Genomic DNA, 21,667 nt, shown 5'->3' with positions numbered 1-21,667 from the left:
GAGTACTGAGGCTATTTGGGGTCTTTTAGGTTCCAAATAAATTTTTGAAATATTTGTTCTATATCAATCTGTCATTGGCATTTTAATAAGCATTGTGTTGAATCTATAGATTTCTTTGGGTAGTATGGACATTTTAATTATCTTAATTTTTTAAATCCATGAACACTGTGTATGCTTCCATTTATTTGTGTCTTCCTTAATTTTTTTCTTCAATGTTCTGTAGTTTTCCAAGTACAGGTCTTTTACCACCTTAGTTAAATTTATTCCTAGGTACTTTATTTTTCTTGTTGCTATAGTAAATGGGATTTTTGTTTGTTTGTTTCTGTTTCTGGTATTTCACTGTTGGTGTACAAAAAATGCATTCAATTTCTGAATATTGACTTTGTAGCCCATTTTTTTGCCAAGTTCATTTATTAGGTCAAATCGTTTTTTGGTGGAAACTATAGGGTTTTCTATGTACACTATCATGTCATCTGCAAAAAAATGACAGTTTTATTTCCTCCTTTCCAAATTAGATGCCTTTTATTTCTTTTTCTTGTCCTATCACTGCAGCTAGAACTTCCAATACTATGTCAAATACAAATGGTGAAAGCAGACACCCTTGTCTTGCTCCTTATCTTAGGGAGATTTTAGTTTTTGCCCATTGAGTATAATGTTGGCTATAGGTTTTTCATATATGGCTTTTATTATGTTGAGGTATTCTCCCTCTACTCCCACTTTGCTGCATGTTTTTACCATAAATTGTTGCTGTACTTTATCAAATGCCTTTTCATTGTCTGTTGATATGATCATGTTTTTGTCTTTCATTTTGTTTATGTGGTGTATTACATTTATTGATTTGTGAATACTGTACCATTCTTGTATCCCTGAGATGAATCCCACTTGATCATGGTGTATGATCTTTTTAATGTATTGCTGGATCAGGTTTGCCATATTTTGTTGAGGATTTTAGCATCTATGTTCATCAGCAGTATTGGCCTGTAGTTTCCTTTATTGGTTGTGTCTTTACCTGGTTATGGAATTAGGATAAAACTGGCCTCGTAGAAAGTTTGGGGGTCTTCCCTCTTCTTGAATTTTATAGAATAGTTTAAAAGGCTAGAAATTAGCTCTTCCCTAAATGTTTGGTAAAATTTGCCTGTGAAGCCATCCGGTCCAGGCCTTTTGTGTGCTGGGAGTTTTTTGATTACTCCTTCAATTCCACTAGCTGTTACCAGTCTATTCAGGCTTTCTCCTTGATTCAGTTTTTGAAGATGACATGTTTCTAGAAATTTGTCATTTCACCCAGGTTGTCAAATTTCTTGGCATATAGTTGTTCATAGTAATTTCTGACAATCCTTTGTATTTCTGTGGTATTGGCTATAATATCTCCTCTTTTGTTCCTGATTTTATTTATTTGAGTTCTCTCCCTTTATTTCTTTTTTTTTTAATGTTTTTTATTGATTATATTGTTACAACAGTTCCAATTTTCTCCCCCTTGTTCCCCTCCCCCCAGCACCGCCCTCCCCCAGCAATCCCCCCCAAGTCCATACCACTGGTTCGTAAAAATTAACTATCCCCCCCCTCTCAAATATTAGGACCCTTTGTAATCTTGTAAAGGACAATGGGCAAAGGTCTCAAGCTCCTCTAGCTGCTTCAAGCTGGACATGGTCGTCGTCCTACCTACCCTTGGGTCCAGAAAACCCTAATAAGAGTGGGGGTGTGGAGGGGAGGGTGGCCTTCCCACATGGGGAAGGATCGTGCAGACTCCAGGTCAGTTGGCTGCCTCCGGTCAACGGCGTGCTTGGTTCAACAGGCTGGTGTCCTTGTTGTGTTCTGAGGGCAACAGATTTGGCGAAAAGGGTTAGAAGACATCATTCAATCCATAACTACTAGATGACAAAAGGCAGGGATTAATTTTTCAATGTTCCATATTAGGGAAAAAAAAAAAGTTTCTTTGTAAGAAGGTGTGCTAGGCACATCTCGCCTGTCCAAAACCCTTTTGCCCATTATACTTAGTTTGGGCTGAGGTAAATAGTTTAGGTTTTTCCCCCTCTCAGACCTCTGGGCCTTTTCTGTCCAAGCCATTAGGATAGAAAAGAGAAACCCGTTTTAAAGTGAAGCCCACAGACCACCCCATTCTTCCCCAACCCAGCCATTTAGTTCAGCCAAACCGTTGAGTCTCAGGAGGCAGCGCTGCAGAGAGGATTAAGTGAGGCTTATGCGTACAAATAATCACTCAGGTAATGCGATCATAGGCTTATGTCCTTTGAAAACAAAAAACACGTGTTAATTTATGTAACATAACCCGCAAACAAGTCTCTAAATCTGGAGAAGAAACTTTTAAGACGGTTAGTTGCCCTGTTTTATACTCTACTACTGATCATTGTGATTTTCCTTGAATAATAATTTTTCTCCCTAAGGTTACCCTCCTTGTCTTTAAAGGGACTACATTAAGTCCATTTTTAATTTATCCTGTTCGTTTGCATAAACATAACAAGAGCAGCAAATGATCATTTATGATCTTTAGTTCTGCTTTGCTGGAACTTACCCAAGGAATATTTGGGGTGACCTTCAGTCTGTTCTTCAGGGCACAGAAGCTGTGCCACATATCTGGCATTCATCCTTGCCTGTACACACCTGTTTTTTCCAAGTTTTTCTGGTCTTTCCTTGTGCCTTAAGGTCCCTTCTAGCCATCTTTCAGGAAAACAACCTTCGTTCCTTCCCTGGAAAGATTGCTGTGGACCGCACAACCAACCATGGTACCAGGCCTTTTATCTCACGGGCTTTTATTACCTTTGAAAGTCATTCCCAGTTCCTCAGGGCTTTCTGGTAACAATCTGAGCCCAAGTATGTTTCCTTTAGGCTTGACATTCCAGTCAAAGACTTGGTCAAAAAAAAAAAAAGAACCTCTGTTGACAACTGGTCTTATTAGTTCTATGCAAAGGAACTTATGTCATTATTTACTTGTTTAGAATGCCAAACTCTGGAGGGATCAAATAGGGAGAAAAATATACAACGTGAAGGAAAATCTTTGTCCTAATATTCACTGAACTGGCATTTCCATTCTTCATATTTTCATTTTTCCCCCACTAAAAAATTTTGGTTTGTTTTTCCATTACAGTTGTCTCACTTTTTTAGCCCTCTTGTTTCCCTGCACCCTGTCCCTCCCCTCCCCCACATTTAGTCCCCACTCAGTTGCACCTGTCTGTGGGTCATTCATATATATATATTTTTTTAACTTGACCCATCCCCTTACACCTTTCTTTTCCTCCCCCCCGCCCCCCTTGTTACTGTTAGTCTACTTCTTGTTTACATACCTCTGGTTCAATTTTGCTCATTTGTTTGTGTTGTTCATTAGTTTCCTGTAATAGGTGACAGCATAAGGTATTTTTCTTTCATTGCCTGGCTTATTTCACTAAGCATAATTTTCTCTAGTTCCATCCATGTTGTTGCAAATGGTAGAAGTTCCTTCTTTCTTTCTGCTACATAGAATTCCATTGTGTAAATGTACCACAGTTTTTTGATCCACTCATCTACAGATGGGCACTTAGGTTGTTTCCAGCACTTGGCTATTGTAAATAGTGCTGCTAGGAACATTGGAGTGCATAGGTTCTTTTGAATTGGTGTTTCAGGATTTTTTGGATATAATCCTAGCAATGGAATTGCTGGTTCAAAAGGCAGTTCCATTTTTAGTTTTTTAAGGAAATTCCAAACTGTTTTCCACAGTGGCTGCACCAATCTGCATTCCCACCAGCAATGCACCAGGGTTCCCGTTTCTCCGCATCCTCTCCAGCACAAGTTGTTTGTTGATTTGTTGATGATTGCCATTTTGACTGGTGTGAGGTGGTATCTCATTGTGGTTTTAATTTGCATCTCTCTGATGGCTAGTGATGTTGAGCATACTTTCATATGTCTATGGGCCCTCTGTATGTCTTCTTTGGAGAAGTGTTTGTTCAGGTCTTTTGCCCATTTTTTAATTGGGTTGTCTGTCTTCTTGGTGTTGAGTCGTATGAGTTCTTTATATATTTTGGAGATCAATCCCTTGTCTGAGATGTTATTGGCGAATATATTTTCCCATATGGTTGGTTTCCTTTGCATCTTGCTGATGTTTTCTTTAGCTGAGCAGAAACTTTTTAGTTTGATGTAGTCCCATTTGTTTATTCTTTCCTTTATTTCCCTTGCCTTAGGAGATATATCAGTGAAAATGTTGCTACGTGGGATATCTGAAATTTTCCTGCCTATTTTTTCCTCTAGGACTTTTATGGTGTCACGGCTTACATTTAAGTCTTTGATCCATTTTGAGTTTATTCTGGTGTATGGTGTGAGCTGGTGGTCTAGTTTCATTTTTTTGCATGTCCCTGTCCAGTTCTCCCAACACCATTTGTTGAAGAGGCTCTTTTCATTCCATTTGATGTTCTTTCCCCCTTTGTCAAATATTAGTTGACCATATGAACCTGGGCTTATTTCTGGGCTCTCTATCCTGTTCCATTGATCTATATGTCTGTTTTTATGCCAGTACCAGACTGTTTTGATTACCGTGGCCTTGTAGTATAGTTTGATATCGGGTATTGTGATTCCTCCTACTGTGTTCTGCCTCAAAATTGTTGTGGCTATTCGGGCTCTTTTTTGGTTCCATGTAAATTTTTGAAGTATTTGTTCTAGGTCTGTGAGATATGTTGCTGGTATTTTAATAGGGATTGCATTGAATCTATAAATTGCTTTGGGTAGTATGGACATTTTAATGATGTTGATTCTTCCCATCCATGAGCATGGTATACGCTTCCATTTATTTGTATCTTCTTTAATTTCTTTCTTCAGTGTTATGTAGTTTTCTGTGTACAGGTCTTTTACCTCTTTGGTTAAGTTTATTCCTAGGTATTTTATTTTTCTTGTTGCTATGGTAAATGGGATTTTTCTTTCAGTTTCTATCTCTGAGTTTTTATTGTTGGTGTATAAAAATGCCTTCGATTTCTTAATATTGACTTTGTATCCTGCTATTTTGCCGAATTCACTTATTAGATTGAGTAGTTTTTTTGTGGAGTCTAAAGGATTTTCTATGTACACTATCATGTCATCTGCAAATAATGACAGCTTTACTTCCTCTTTTCCAATTTGGATGCCTTTTATTTCTCTTTCTTGTCTGATTGCTGTGGCTAGAACTTCCAAAACTATGTTGAATAGGAGTGGAGAGAGCGGACATCCTTGTCTTGTTCCTGATTTCAGGGGGAATGCTCTCAGTTTTTGCCCATTGAGTATGATGTTGGCTTCAGGTTTCTCATATATGGCCTTTATTATGTTGAGGTATGCTCCCTCTATTCCCATTTTGCTGAGAGTTTTTATCATAAATGGGTGTTGTACTTTATCAAATGCTTTTTCCGCATCTATTGATATGATCATGTGGTTTTTGTCTTTCATTTTGTTTATGTGGTGTATCACGTTTATTGATTTGCGAATATTAAACCATCTTTGCATCCCTGGGATGAATCCTACTTGATCGTGGTGTATGATCTTTCTAATGTGTTGCTGGATCCGGTTTGCCAATATTTTGTTGAGGATTTTAGCATCTATGTTCAGCGATATTGGTCTGTAGTTTTCTTTCTTTGTTGTGTCTTGACCTGGTTTTGGAATTAGGGTTATACTGGCTTCATAGAACGAGTTTGGGAGTCTTCCCTCTTCTTGTATCTTTTGGAATAGTCTGAGGAGGATAGGAGTTAGTTCTTTCCTAAATGTTTTGTAGAACTCACTTGTGAAGCCATCTGGTCCTGGGCTTTTGTGTGCTGGGAGTTTTTTGATTACTGCTTCAATTTCGCTAGCTGTTATTGGTCTATTCAGACTTTCTGCTTCTTCTTGATTCAGTTTGGGCAGACTATAGTTTTCCAGGAATCTGTCCATTTCCTCTAGGTTGTCAAATTTCTTGCCATACAGTTGTTCGTAATAATTTCTTATAATTCTTTGTATTTCTGTGGTATCAGTTGTGATTTCTCCTCTTTCATTTCTGATTTTATTTATTTGGGTTCTCTCTCTTTTTTTCTTGATGAGCCTGGCTAAAGGCTTGTCAATTTTGTTTATCTTTTCAAAGAACCAGCTCCTACTCTTGTTGATCTTTTGAATTGTTACTTTAGACTCTATGTCATTTAATTCTGCTCTGATCTTGATGATTTCCTTCCTTCTACTTGATCTGGGTTTTGCTTGTTGTTCTTCCTCTAGTTCTTGTAGCTGTAGGGTTAAATTTTTTATTAGAGATTCTTCTAGCTTTTTTAGGTAGGCTTGTATTGCTATGAACTTTCCTCTTAAGACTGCTTTCGCTGTATCCCATAGGTTTTGGGTTGTTGTGTGTTCATTATCATTGGTTTCCAGGAACTTTTTGATTTCTTCCTTGATGTCATTGTTAACCCATTCATTATTTAATAGCATGTTATTCATTCTCCATGAGTTTGAATGTTTTTGAGTTTTTTCCTTGAGGTTGATTTCCAATTTTAAGGCATTGTGATCTGAGAAGATGCTTGATATAATTTCAATTTTCTTGAATTTATTGAGGCTTGTTTTGTGTCCTACCATGTGGTCTATCTTTGAAAATGTTCCATGTGCACTTGAGAAATATGTATATTTTGCTTCTTTGGGGTGTAAACGTCTATATATATCGACTAAGTCCATTAGATCTAAAGTGTTGTTCAGTGCCTCAATATCTTTGGTGTTTCTTTGCTTTGAAGATCTGTCCATTGTTGACAATGGGGTGTTAAAGTCCCCTACGATGAGTGTGTTGCTGCCTATATCTTTCTTGGAGTCTTTCAAAATTTTCCTTACATATTTGGGTGCTCCTAAGTTGGGTGCATATATATTTATAAGGGTTATATCTTCTTGATGGATTTTTCCCTTAAGTATTATGAAATGCCCTTCTTTGTCTCTTTTTATGGACTTTGCTGTGAAATCTGTTTTGTCTGATATAAGTATTGCTACCCCGGCTTTTTTTTCATGTCCATTTGCTTGGAATACATTTTTCCATCCCTTTACTTTCAGTCTGTGTAGATCTTTTGTTCTAAGGTGGGTCTCTTGTAGACAGCATATATGTGGGTCATTCTTTCTAATCCATTCAGCTACCCTATGTCTTTTAATTGGAGCGTTTAATCCATTTGCGTTTAAGGTTATTACTGATAAGTACTTATTCATTGTCATTTTCCCCCTTTGTACTCGTGTTCTTCTCTGTTTCTCTCTGTTTCTTTATCTTTTTAGAGCAGACCCTTTAGCATCTCTTGCATTGCTGGTTTGGTGGAGATGTATTCTTTTAGTCTTCCTTTGTCTGAGAAACTCCTTATTTCGCCTTCCATTTTGAATGAGAGCCTTGCTGGGTAGAGTATTCTTGGTTGTAGGCCTTTGTTTTTCATTGTTTGGAATATTTTTTGCCATTCCCTTCTTGCTTGTAGTGTTTCTGCTGAGAAATCTGAGGATAGCCTTATTGGAGCTCCCTTGTATGTTATTAGTTGTTTCCCTCTTGCTGCTTTTAGGATTCTCTCTTTGTCTTTGGATGTTGCCATTTTAATTATGATGTGTCTTGAGGTGGGCCTGTTGGGGTTCATCTTCATTGGGACCCTCTGTGCCTCCTGGATTTGCGTGACTCTTTCTCTCCTCATGTGAGGGAAGTTTTCTGTCATTAGTTTTTCAAAGAGGTTTTCTATCCCTTGCTCTTCTTCTTCTCCTTCTGGAATTCCAATGATACGGATATTGTTACGTTTCATGTTGTCCTGCAGCTGTCTTAGAACCTCTACAGTCTTGTTCAGTCTTTTTTCATTTTGTTGCATTGTCTGGGAGTTTTTGTGTACGTTGTCCTCCAGCTCGCTGATCCGATCTTCTGCTTCCTCTAGCCTGCTTTTAATTCCTTCTACTGTGTTCTTCAATTCAGAGATCGTATTCTTCATTTCCTCCTGGCTCTTATTGATAGCTTCCATGTCCTTTTTGATGCTGGTATAATTCTCAGTAAGTTCCTTATAGTTCTTCTGGAGTTCACTGTAGTTTTTCTGGAGTTCTTTGTAGTTTCCGCTGAGCTCATTTAGCTTCTCCATAATCCATGTTTTAAATTCTGTATCTGATATGTTGCTCCCCTCTATTTCATTTAGCACTCTTTCTGGGGATTCTACCTTTCCTTTTGATGGGGGGTTGTTTCTCTGTCTCCCCATTTTTGTGATTACTTTTGTTTGTTGGTGCTTCTTAGAATGATCAGTTCTTCCTGGATCTGCCTCTGGTAGCGTCAGATCATTTACCAGACTGGCCCTAGGCAGCCTGTTGGAGACTTCCAGGGATCTACTGCCTTTGTCTCTCTTCTTTAGTTGTTACTATACTCAATCTGTGATCAGCCGTCAGGCTTAAGGACCGTGGGTGTGGCAACTTAATTCCTGTAGGCAGGGCTTTTCCTTCCCCTTAGTGTGACACCACTTGGAGGGGGATGGTCTGTCTGCTGTACTGGGGCTGAGTCAGCACTGGCTGGTCCTGGGAGGGGGTTAGTGTAGCTTCCACTTACTCCTCCGCCCTCCTGGATCTCCGTCTGTGTTGTCCTTGATGATATTTCTTTAATCTGTCTGGTTGTATTTCAGCTACTTTTTGGTGGATCTTTTTCTCTGGTTAGTTGATTGAGAGTCACTCTGCCCACCTTGTCTTGAGATCTTTTGTGAAGGTGCTGCTAAAACATAATTACACAACCCAGGCAAGAAACCCACACCCTCCAATGTCTCCTCCAAATACAATCCCACTATAGGCTGCAAATGAGCCCGTGTTAATATACTTGTGGAGATACTGGGACTCTTATTTCGTAGGAGAAACAGAAAGGAGTTGTTTTAAATGAAGGAAGGGTAATTTTTGAGCTGGAAGTTGATAGATTATTAATATTAGCAATTGGGATCAAGGTTATGTAAGAGAGCAATTAACACTTACACTGTCTGTTTGAAAAGGAGGGGAGGGTTACAGTGTGGAGAGAGAAAGTGGAAGTGTATAGTATTAGGATTATATAATCGGTATATACTATATGATTAGCGTGGGAGGTAGGGTAGACACAACAGACATCCAGGTAGACAGACAGCCAGAAATTGAAAGAGAGGGCTGGGGAGGTTAGAAGGTAGGAAATAGATTGAGAGAGAATTTTTTAAGGATAAAAATACAGAGTAGAAAATAGCAAGACAGGAAGGGAGAGAGGAAAGAGAGAGAGAAAGTAGAGAAGAGAAGGGTAGGAGAGAGAACAAAAGAAGAAGGGGAGGTAGAAGAGAGGGGACTGGATTAAAATTCTTTTTTAAATTATATGTTATAAAAAAGATTAGGAGATTAAAACATGATATAAAGTTGCAAGATAGAGAGAAAAGGTGAATATAGAGAGAGAGGAATAGGAGATAGGAGAGCAAGAGGATTTGGGAGGAAAAGAGCTCATAGGAGGGAAGGAAATCAGGAGGAAGAGGAGATATTAGGGAGGGGAGGATTGAAATTGAAGAGTTGGCAAAAGATAGGATGAAGGAGAGAAATACAAGAGGTAGGGAAAGAAGTGGGGGGGTGGGGTAGAAAAAGAGAAGGGGTAAGAATAGGAGAGTAAAGGGAGAGGGGGATAGATTAGAATTATAATTTGAATATTAAGAGATTAGAATATAAAGTGTAATAGAGAGAGAGAGAGATTATGTATAGGGAGAGAAGGAAAATAAGGACAAGAGATGAAAGAAAAATGAACGTAGACTGAAGGGGGACAAAATAAAGAAAGAAATTTAATAAAGTTGAAGGTGAGTAGCGCAGAGAAAGGAGAGGGTGAGAAAGGGAGAGAACTTAAAATTATAAAATTAACTGAGAATAGGATGCAGGGGAGAATGCTAAGGGGAGAGAAGGGGGGGAAGGGGAGGGGAGAAAAGGAGCGAGAATAAGAAGGGACTGATGGTAGGGGTAGTTAGAGAGAGAGTGAGAGATAAAAGAATGAGGATTTTAACTCAATTCAACTTTTATGCACAGTCTCTGGGTGTTTTTGGTTTGTTTTTTGGTTTTTCCTTGCTTCCTTCCTGAGTCTGCTCCTATTCAAAATTCCATGAGTTTCAAATCTTTTCTGGTTGGTTGGCTGGCTGTGGGAGGGTTCTGCTTGATTCTGGGGTTGCTAGTCTTTTTTTCGTGGGCCTACCACCGCTCTGCTGTGAGCTGCCTTTAGTTGTCCCCTCCTGAGGCAGCCTCAGCCCTCCTCAGGCTTGTCCAGCTACTCCTTCCCTCTGTTGGTCCAGCCTGTGCCTGCCAGCAATCCCCGCCCTGCCTCCAGTCCTGTCTCTATTCCCAGGCTACAGCTTCTGCTCTCTTCCCTGTCTATATGCCTGCGCACCCCACCTCTCTCCCTGTCTCAAGATCGTCCTTTTGTTCTGCAGGACTCTGGCACAGTCGGTCAAAGTGCCGGGCCCAGTGACCCTTTCCTGCCCAGGGCCTCTCCCCTAGTCTGGAGCTTTGCAGTGGCTTTCCTGCCTGTGCTCTTCTCCTTGCCCCAAAACTTTCTCTATTCCGAGCTACCGCTTCCGCTGGCTTCCCTGTCTATCGGCCTGCGTGCTCTATCTTTCTTCCCGCCACAGCACCGTCCCTTTGTTCTGTGGGACTCTAGTGTGGTCGGTCAGCGCAGCGCTCTCCTTCACCGGAGCTCTCTGCCGGTCCGGAGCTTCACAGCAGCCCCTCCCCGCGGGCCCTTCTCCCTGCCCTAAAACCGTCTCCCCTCCAGAACCTCCGCCTCCACCCTCTTCCCTACTTACACACCCTGCGCGTCCTATTTCTCTCTTAGCCCCAAACCTGCCTTTTGTTCTGTGGGATTCTAGCGCGACTAAAGAGCAAACACTGATTTCAAGAACACAGTTCTCCCCCGGTCCGGAGTTCCGAAACATATTTTCTGTGCGGCCCGTCTCCTAGCCCCAAAACTGCTCCTTTGTTCTGTAGGGCCCTAGCGCAAGTGCTGGGCGCGCCCGGGATGCCGAGCTTTCCGTCGGAGGTTGCAGCTGAGGATGTTTCCCTCTAGACTCAGGTCACACAGTTTCTCCCAGTCCTGGTTGTTCACTGTTCTCTCACTCCTCTGGCTTTTTCGGCCAAATCCTCTCCCTAACTCCCTACAAGAATTCACTCCCGGCTAGTGAGCTCTCCGGCTTGATACTGCAAACGCAGGGAGTCTCAGAATGACTCAGCCTGCAGTTTGTGATAAACCCCTCCACCCCCCTCCACGCTGCTCCCACGATCTCTTCCCCGTTCACGTTATCAGATATTCCCACTCACTCAGTCATTCCTCCCTGAGTTTGTTCCTCCTGGATTGTCTCCTTAACAGGAGCGAGCTGAGAACACTGTTCCTACTCCGCAGCCATCTTGGTCCCCCCCTCTCCCTTTATTTCTTGATGAGTCTGGTTAAAGGATTGTTGATTTTGTTTATCTTTTCAAAGAACCAGCTCCTGGATTTATTGATCCTTTGGATTGTTCCTTTTGTCTCTATGTCATTGAATTCTGCTCTGATATTGATTATTTTTTTCCTTCTGTTCACCCTGTGTTTTGTTTGTTCTTGTTCCTCTAGCTCTTATAGATGTAGGATTAGATTGTTTATTTGAAATTTTTCTATCTTTTTTATGTAGACCTGTATTGCCCTCTCAGGATTGCCTTAGTTGTGCCCCATAGGTTTTGGGCTGTTGTGTGTTTATTTTTATTTGTTTCCTGAAATTTTTTGTTTCTTCCTTGATCTTATTGTTAACCTATTCATTGTTTAATAGCATGTTATTCAGTCCCCATGAATTTGTTCATTGAGGTTGGTTTCTAGTTTCAAGCCATTATGTGATCAGAGAAGATGCTTGATATGATTTTAATTTTCTTGAATTTGTTGAGGCTTCTTTTGTGTCCTACCATGTGGTCTATTTTTGTGAATGTTCCATGTGCATTTGAAAAGAGTATGTATTTTTCTTCTTTGTGGTGAAAGATTCTGTATAAATCATTAAGTCCATTTGATCTAGAGTGTTGAACAGTACCACAATATACTTGTTAAATCTTTGTTTGGAACATCTATCCATTGTTGACAGTGGGGTGTTAAAATCCTCTCCTAGGAGTATGTTCCTATGTATCTCTTTCTTAAAGTCCTCCAAAATTTTTCTTATGCATTTGGGTGCTCCTATGTTGGGTGCATGTATGTTTATAATGGTTATGTTTTCTTGATGAATTCTTCCTTTAAGTATTATGAAGTGTCCTTCTCTGTCTCTTTTAATGGCCTTTGTTTTGAGTCTTTTGTCAGATATAAGTATTGCTACCCCAGCTTTTTTTGTGTGTGTTCATTTGCTTGGAATATTTTTTTTCCCATCCCTTCACTTTCAGTCTGTGTACATCTTTTGTTCTGAGGTGTGTCTTTTGTAGACAGCATATATGTGGGTCTTGTTTTCTTATCCATTCTTCTACCCTATGTCTTTTGATTGGAGCATTTAATACATATACATTTAAGGTTATTCTTAATAGTACTTTACTCATTGCCATTTTTTCTCTTTGTACCTGTGTTTCTCTCTCTCTCTCTCTCTCTCTCTCTCTCTCTCTCTCTCTCTCTCTCTCTCTCTCTCTCCCCCCCCACCCCATCTTCTTAAAGCAATCCCTTTAGCATCTCTTGCAATGCTGGTTTGGTAGAGATGTATTCTTTTAGCCTTATTTTGTCTGGGAAACTCCTTATTTCAGCTTCCATTTTAAATGAAAGTCTTGCTGGGTAGAGTAGTCTTGGCGGCAGGCTTTTGCTTTTCAGTACTTGGAATATTTATTGCCATTCACTTCTGGATTGTGTTGTTTCTGTTGAGAAATCAACTGATAGCCTTGTATGTGATTAGCTGTTTCTCCATTGCTGCCTTTAAGATTCTCTCTTTGTCTTTGGTGTGTATTGGAGTGGACCTCTTTGTGTTCATCTTCATTGGGACTCCCTGTGCTTCCTGAACTTTCATGACTTTTACTCTCATCAAGTTAAGAAAGTTTTCTGTCATTACTTTTTCAAACAATTTTTCTCTTCCTTGCTCCTCTTCTTCTCCTTCCAGTAACCCTATTATATTGATATTATTTTGTTTCATGTTGTCCTGAAGTTCCCTTAACCCCTCTTCATTCTTTCTGAGTCTTTTTTCATTTTATTGCTCTTTCTGGGAACTTTTTTCTACTTTGTCCTTTAGCTCACTAATTCAAACTTCTGCTTCATCTAACCTGCTTTTAATTCCTTCTACTGTGGTCTTCATTTCAGATATGTATTTTTCATTTCCTCCAAGCTATTATTAATATTTTCTATGTCCTTTTTCATGCTGGTGTCATTCACAGTAAGTTCCTTATAGCTTCTCTGGAGTTCTTTGTAGTTCTCTCTGGGCTTCTTGAGTGTCCTTATAACCATTATTTTGAATTCAATGTCTGATAGTTTGCTTGCCTCAATTTCATTTAGCACACTTTCTGGGGATTCCTCCTGTCTTTTCAATTGGTGGTGGTTTCTTGTCTCCCCATTTTAGGTGACTCTTCTTGTTTGTTTCTTAGGTTAGTATGCTTTTCCTCTATGTCTTCATGGTATGACCTTCTGTGTTAGGAGACCTATGGGACTTAGTGATGCAGTCTCTTTGATCTCCTGATCTGGATGCTCTAGTGTTGTCCTTTACTCAATTTATGTGGCTGCCTTAATTGTATTTGGACTTTGCTTATGGGTTGCTCATTCGTTGGTGTGTTCTCCCCTCCAGGTGGTTGGGAGTCACAACCTCTGCCACATCTTGTATGCTGTTGTATAGGTGCTGGGTAACAAAGCAATATTACCAGAGAACCAAATCCATGCCAGCAGATATAGCCCCCTACCACATCAGCAGTATTAGCAACAATTGAGCAAAGATTAATAAAGGTGAGAGAGATTAAGAATATTATTAGATAGGAAGAAAGGAATATGAGATGACTAAAGGAGAGAAAAATGATATTGAGTGGCAAGAGGGAGAAAGTATCAGAGCAGAGAATAGAAACAAGGCAAAGAAAGGGAAAGAATAAAATTTAAAATATAAAAAAAGCAGGGCAGCATGATGGCAAAATGAAGTTTAAAAATAGTGAAGCATATACTACGAAGTTTGAAATAAAATTTAAAAGGTAGTAAACCAAAGGGAACAAAATTGCAGAAAAACCACAGAGGGTCAATTTCAACAACAGTTGAGGAAAGAATAATAAAGGTGGAAAGGGAATAAGAATATTATGCAAAATAGAAAAGGGAATGTGAGATGTCTACAGTAAAGAAAAATGGTTTTGAGAGGGCAAGGGGAGAAAAACTAATAAGAGTAAGGAATAGAATCCAGGCTAAGAAGGAAAAAAATAAAAATAAAGTTCCTAACTCAAATGAACAAGAGCACGGGAAAGACAAAATGGAATAAGACAGGGGGAGAGTAATCTATGAGATTTGAAATACAAAAAGTAGTGAACTAATAGGAATTCCATTGAAGAAGTACAGCAATAACTGTAATATCCACTCCCAAGAAGCTACTATTTATAAAGGTGTAAAGGAAATCAGAATATTATAAGAGGGAGAAAAAGAATGTGAACTGACTAAAGGAAGGAAGAATGCTTTGAGAGGATAGAGGGAGGAGAAACAGTGTAGCATGGAAGAAAATAAAATTTACAACAACAATATGAAAGGGCAGGAAGAAGGTAAAATGAAGTAAGACAAAGGAGGGGTACAATATGAGATTTGAAATAACAATAAAATAAAAAATAATACAAAATCTGAAAAAGAGCAGTAAAAAATAAAAGACAAAGAGGGCTGTCTTCCTCAAGGATGTTTGGATGATTGTGCTGCAGTTGCCTGTGTATCCCAAAGGACGGTATTTTGGATGGGAAGGAACTCCGGGTGCAGTCTAGGATTGGGCTGGCCTGGCAGAGGGTGGCAGGTTTATTCTTTGGGTGTTGCTACAGGGAATGAGCTCTGAGGCAGAAGCCCGCCATTCTTCCAAAATTATGTAGCATTTGTATTTTATGTTGTTTTAGTTTGTGAACCGTCATCGTCGTCGGCAGCCGTCCGTCTCGAGAGACGATGGTGTAGCTTCTTAAGAGTCTATCTGCACCGCCGAGAATGGCTGTGCAGTCCGACTCGGGAGTGACACGGTATCTGTCTCCTCCCGTGTTGAATCAACATCTTGTGATGACGCTGGAGTGTCCTCTCCAGTGAAGCTGAAGCTACATGACAACAAACTCACAACTATCAGCAACAGAATCTAAAAAATAAAAACAAAACAAAACTAAGCAAAGAATCAGAACAGGAACAAGATCGTAGTTATGAGGTTTTTTGTTGGGTTATCAGTAGCGAAGGAGGAAGGGGAAGAAAAGGAGGAATGGTGCAGGGATCAAGAAGCATAATTGGTATGAATAAAATAGGGGGATGTTTCACAGGAAAGCGTGAAGCCAAAGAACTTCCTAGCACAACAGTTTGTGAACCAATCCTAAAGAAATAAGATATGTAATTAAAACTAATGGGGAATGATAGGAGAACTTGGGTGTTAAAGTGTTTAGCCTTTTGTTAGGCTTAAGTGATTAAAGCTGTAACTAGAGTTAAAGACTTTAGCTTTCATTAATAGGTTTAAGTGACTAATGCATGTGGAAAGCTATTATTCCAAAATTGTGTAGTTTTTGAATAAAGACTCCTTTTCTTTATCACAAAGAAAAAGACAAAGAGTAGTGAATTAGTTGAAATACAATTGAAGCAAAAGAATAAATATTAAGAGACTATCTCAAAGGAAGAAAAGAGAAAACCACAAATTCTGGAGAAGAGTGAAGTGAAATTCATCTCAGCTGTTTGGTTTGCCTTCTGACTTCTCTTTCTGGATCTGCCTTGGTGTTTTATCAGTTCAAGGTCCTGGGATGGTCATCCAACTTCTGGCAACACTGCCTGTATCACCTTCACCTGCCTTTGGAGGGAGCTTCTGTTGCTATTAGGATGCTGGGGCTCCTGGGAGGCACTGTTCGGTCTTCTGGCAAAACTAGGGGGTGTGTTCCCTGCTCCTATACCACCCGTCTTGGTCTGTCCCAGCTTATTTCCAATAATGTATGGTTTCCGATTAAATAAGCTATTCATTTCACGGGGGGTAGGGGTGGCAATCTGTATAAAGGGGTCAGCTTTCTCCTATTTAGTGTTGAGGTAGCTCTGTGTGCCAGCAGAACCAAGGCTGGGTGGGACCTTGAATCCCCCTTGCTGTATGTACTGCTTTCTGATCCTCAGCCTTTACTGAGTAAAATAGGGCCCTAGGAACCAGAGTATTTTGTCTCCCTGAGAGAAGTTCAAAATAGTCCATTTAGGTGTTCCTCTTGCTGTCTTTCTCTTGTGGAAATGCACCTTGCATTGTTATTGAGCCTGCCCAGCCAGTTTTACAGATCTTTCCCGCTCCTGCAGGAGGTGGGGGCTGGGTTCAACCTTCCCTTCCTGAAGGTTCCGGCAGGGAAGAGGGCTCTGCTGGCTTTAAATAATCTCAGGTGCACAGTTCCCAGCCCAGTGTCTTTACTGCATACAGAGGCCTGCACAGAGGCCTCCACGCAGCTGCTCCAGGCTGTGGCTGAGAAATCCTCTTGCTTTGTACCTTTCTGATCAACCTGCCCAGATGCACTGAGTGGGAGCAAGTCACATCCCTTATTTTTTCCCCATGTTGGCAGGGCAGATGAGCACAGGATCCCTGCCCAGCATGCCTCAGCTCCCCTTTTAAAAAGTTTATCTGGGTGCTCCCACTGCAGCACTGAGTCACTGTCCGACTTTCCTTACACACCACCTCTCCAAAAACTACGGAGTCTCTCACAGTCATGGCGGGCCTCAGCCAGCCTCCTCCCCAGGTGTGGATAGTAGTTCTATCTCTCTCTCTCTCTCTTTCTCTCTCTCTCTCTCTCTCACACACTCTCTCTCGCTCTCTCACACACTCTCTCTCGCTCTCTCGCTCTCTCTCTCACTCTCTCTCTCGCGCTCTCTCTCTCTCTCGCTCTCTCTCTCTCTCTCTCTCTCGCTCTCTCTCTCTCTCGCTCTCTCTCTCTCTCGCTTCAGGTTGGTGTGTGTGTGTGTGTAGCCTGTATCTCCCCAACTTTTTGTATTCAAGTTGCTCTTGGCCCAGGCCTGGGGATTCCCTGCCCTGGGAGGGGAGGGAGCTACAAAGCTGCAATCTCCGATCAGGCTCTCCTGGGATGTAGGCACCACACCTGTGGTATTTCACCTTCAACCTATAAAATCTCCTTATGCCCATTGTGAAGCATCTTCTGTACTTCTTGGCTGCCAACTTCATATCAGCTAAGATTTCATTGAAAGTTCAGTTTATTTTTCGAAAGATCAGCCAAGTGTCCAAGCTGGGTACAAGAGCAAGTAGACTCTGCTTCAACCTACTTGGCCATCATCTTCCAACTCCCATATGATACTTGTTAGTCTCAAAAATAATAAAAATCCTGGAAGAAAACATAGGTAATAAAATCTCAGACATTTCTCATAGCAATGTTTTTTCTAATGTATCTCTTTGGGCAAGTAAAACAAAAGAAAAAATAAACAAGTGGGACCACATCAAACTAAAATGTTTTTACATAGCAAAGGAAACCATCAATAAAATGAAAAGACAACCCACTGAATGGAAGAACATTTTCACCAATGATACATCTTATAAGGAGTTAATATCCAATATTTTTTAACTCAACACCAAAAAAAATACAATCCAACTAAAAAATGGACAAAGGACTTGAATAGACACTTCTACAAAGAGGATATACAAATGGTCCATAGACATACGAAAAGATGTTCAACACCACTAATCATCAGAGAAATGCTAATTAAACACACAGTGACATATCATCTCACACAGGTCAGAATGGCTATTAATACTTCAACAAATGTTGGCAAGGATGCAGAGAAAAGGGAAACATCATGTACTGTTGGTGGGAATGCAGGTCGGTGCAGCCACTGTGTAAAGCAGCAAGGAGTTACCTGAAAATAGTAAAAATAAAACTGCCTTATGACCCAGTGATTTCACTTCTGGAAATATGTCTGAAGAAACCCCAAACACTAATTTGAAAGAATAAATGCATCCCTATGCATTGCAGCATTATTTACAATAGAGATTTGGAAGCAGCCTACGTGCCATCAGTAGATGAATGGATAAAAGAGCTGTGGTACATTTATGCAATGGAATACTATTCAGCCATTAAAAAAACAAGGAAGTCTTACCCTTTGCGACAGCATGGATGAACCTGGAGAATGTTATGCCATGTGAAATAAGCCAGTTAGAAAAGACAAACCTAATTTAGAATTGAAGGACATATAAAGCTTCCCAGACTAAAAAAACAAAAAGCTAGTGGAGTTCATCAGCAACAAACCAGTATTACATGATATATTAATAGGTCTTCTTTAAGATGAAGAAGGAAAAAAAGTTCGAAAATGTGAACTATAAAATGGCAATAAATAGATATCTATCAATAATTGAATCTAAAACAAACTAAATGAACAAGCAGAACAGAAACAGACTGATAGATACAGAGAACATTTTTTTAATATGCTTTATTGATTATACTGTTACAATTGTCCCAATTTCTTTTCCCTTTGTTCCCCTCCACCCAGTGACCCCCCCCTCTTCAGTTGTCCCCCCACTTAGTCCATGCCCATTGGTTGTGCCTATAGTTCTTCTCAGCATCTTCCTATCTACTACACTCATTCCTACTATGCTTCTTAATTCCTGTACCATCTCCCTCCTTTCCCCCCTTTCCCCTCCCTACTGACCTCCGCCCAAAATGTTTTCCATACCTATAATTCTTTTCCCACTCTCATTGCCTACTTTGTTTGCCTTTGTTTCGATTACCTAGTTTCTGTTTTTGGTTGTTGTGATAGTTTTCATTTTAATGTTCATAGTTTTGATCCTCTTTCTCCTAAACAAGTCCGTTTAACATCTCATATAACAGCGGTTTGGATCTGATGAACTCCTTCAGTTTTACTTTGTCTTGGAAGCACTTTCTCTGCCCTTCTATTCTGAATGACAGCTTCACTGGATAGAGTAATTGTGGTTGTAGGTTTTTGCTTTTCATTACTTTGAATATTTCTTGCCAGTCCCTTCTTGCCTGCAGAGTTTCTTTTGAGAAATCAGCTGATAGTCTTATTGGGACCCCTTTGTACGTAGTTCTCTTCTTCTCTCTTGCTGCTTTTAAGATTCTCTCTTTATCCTTAATTTTTGACATTTTGATTATAATGTATCTTGGTGTGGTTCTCACTGGGTCCAGTGTTTTTGGAACTCTCTGTGCTTCCTGGACCTGTAAGTATTTCCTTCCCCAATTTAGGGAAGTTCTGCTTCATTATTTTCTCACATAATTTTTCAATTTCTATTTCTTCTTCTTCACCTTCTGGCAACCCTATGATTCGGATGTTGGTCTGCTTATAGCTGTCCCGTGAGTTTCTGAGCCTCTCATCGTTTTCCTCACTTTTTGTTTTCTCTTTCTGTACTGATTGACTGTTTGTTCCTTCCCTATGTTCTGATTTATTGATTTGATCCCTGGTTTTCTTTCCCTCACCACTAGTTTCATATGTATTTTCATTCATTTCAGCAGGACTAGCCTTCATTCCTTCCCTGTCTTGTTTAAGATCTGCTGTTAGGTCTGTAAGCATTCTTATAACCAAAGGTCTGAACTGTGCCTCAGAAAGATTTCCCATATGCTGGTCCATTAAATTAGATATTTGCTGTCTGGTCAGCTGTGTCACTGGGATCTCTATCATGATCTGTGCCATCCTGACAGCTTTGTGTTTACCTTTGCTTCTTGGGCAGGGCTGTCACACCTCCTACACTATATGGGGCGGAGCCCCGTGTCCTCGTCACTACCGGGCAACCCTTCTCACCACACTGTGGCATTTTGTGTGGGGGTGTGGGTGCAAGATGAATTCTTGCCATTTACTCTCCGCTGAGAGACCAGGAGCCTCCTCCTCCATCCCCACTCCCTCCAGCCCTCACAGTACGAAGCAATGGGGCTCTGCCTTCCCTTGTGTTGGAATTGCGAGCTGACGGGTTTGGTCTGCAGCCAGGGAAGCTCCCCAGGTGTTTCTCGCCTCCACTTAAATGCGGGTGTCTGTACTTACCACTGTCTCACCGCCGTCACCACAGCTGCCACCGCCAGCACAGCTTGACTTCTTCGCCCCAGCTTCGCCCGTTCTACCTGTCCAGATGAACACCACTTGTTTATAACTTCATACGTTGGACTTTCATGTAGCTTTATTTTTTGGAACTTCTGGTTGTTTCTGGTTTTGCGGTAGTTGTATTCCTTCTTAGTTGTGGAGGGAGACGGAGAGTGTCAGTCTAGGCCTCCGTTTTGGCTGGAAGTGTGAGAGAACATTTCGATGGTTGCCAGGTGGGAGGAGGGCTGGGGAGTTATGTGAAAAAGATGAAGGGATTAAGTACAAATTTGCAGTTACAGAATAGTTATGAGGATGTAAAGTTCAGCATAGGGAATACAGTCAATAATATTATAATAACTATGTATGGTGCTAGATGGGTACTAGACTTACTGGGTTGATCTCTTAGTAAGTTATATAATATCTAAATACTGAGATGTACACCTGAAACTAATGTAATATTGTATGGCAACTGTAATGAAAAATTTTTAAATGATATAAATTTTTTTAAAAAGAGAAAATTGAGGTAGTAAGTTATATAATATCTAATTACTGAGGTGTACACCTGAAACTAATATAATATTGCATGGCAACTGTAATGAAAAAATTTTAAATGATATAAATTTTTTAAAAAAGAGAAAATTGAGGTAGTTAGTTATATAATATCTAATTACTGAGGTGTACACCTGAAACTAATATAATATTGCATGGCAATTGTAATGAAAAATTTTAAAATGATATAAAATTTTTTAAAAAGAGAAGATTAAGGTAATGGAAACTTTGATTGAATTTAGGATTACAATAGAAAATCAACTACTTCTAAGTTTGTTAAACTGTAAATTGAAATCAAGTATTTTTTCCTCACCAATTCACATTCCACAATAACTTTATATTTAAAGCATATATATCTACAATATTTGTATCTGTATGCACATACTTATAATGACTTGTTTGAATGAAAAAATGTTATTTTACATAACAAAAATAAAAAAATAATAATGAATTGTTAAGCATTGAATCTCATTGTGACAATTGCTTTTTTGTTAATTCAAGTTAATGGATGAACCAGTAATATCTTTTTTAAATCTTCACTAGCCTTAATTTACGGGGAGCCATAAAGGTGTATGCTCTCTGCTTCAGCAAAGTGGTCATGGGTTCTGCATGTATATTTTTTATATGGCTGCCCATAAGCTGTTCTGTCCTCTCCAGCTGCTGTTGGGAAGCTGGCCCAGTTAGGCTTAAAAAGCACAGTAGTACCTCTGTTTATTCAGTCATAAGCAAATTCTTTCTGTGGTTAAATTTGTCTTGGTGGCACTTACCAATGCAATAACATGTCTTTTAGGAATCTTAATTACAAGAAGATTGCATGCAAAAGAAGATATGTACACCTACCTCTAAGGCAGGGACAAACTAGTAAATGTTTTATAAGTAAAAAAGCCAGTAACATTTTCAAAATCGGTGTGCCTTCCTGCTTTCCTTCTGAGGATTGAGAGTGATTGAAGAATATGAGTTTTGTGTTTAAAATTCAGAAGTGAAGACCAAGTCAGTGAATCAGATTTTCACTTATTGTACATGAAACTTGTACACTATACA

The 21,667-nt window shown here is 39.8% G+C and overlaps 1 protein-coding gene across 5 annotated transcripts in view; it reads left to right on the top strand.

Moving 5' to 3' along the window:
* FRY (FRY microtubule binding protein) overlaps nt 1-21,667 on the top strand; it is a 619,856-nt gene that overhangs the window by 343,323 nt on the left and 254,866 nt on the right. The window lies entirely within an intron of this gene.

The sequence above is a fragment of the Furipterus horrens genome, unplaced genomic scaffold (assembly GCF_987537825.1).
Source record: "Furipterus horrens unplaced genomic scaffold, mFurHor1.1.pri manual_scaffold_4, whole genome shotgun sequence".
In the NCBI taxonomy this organism is placed as follows: domain Eukaryota; kingdom Metazoa; phylum Chordata; class Mammalia; order Chiroptera; family Furipteridae; genus Furipterus; species Furipterus horrens.
The sequence above is the reverse complement of the archived record's forward strand: the minus strand, read 5'-3'. Positions and strand labels throughout refer to the sequence as shown.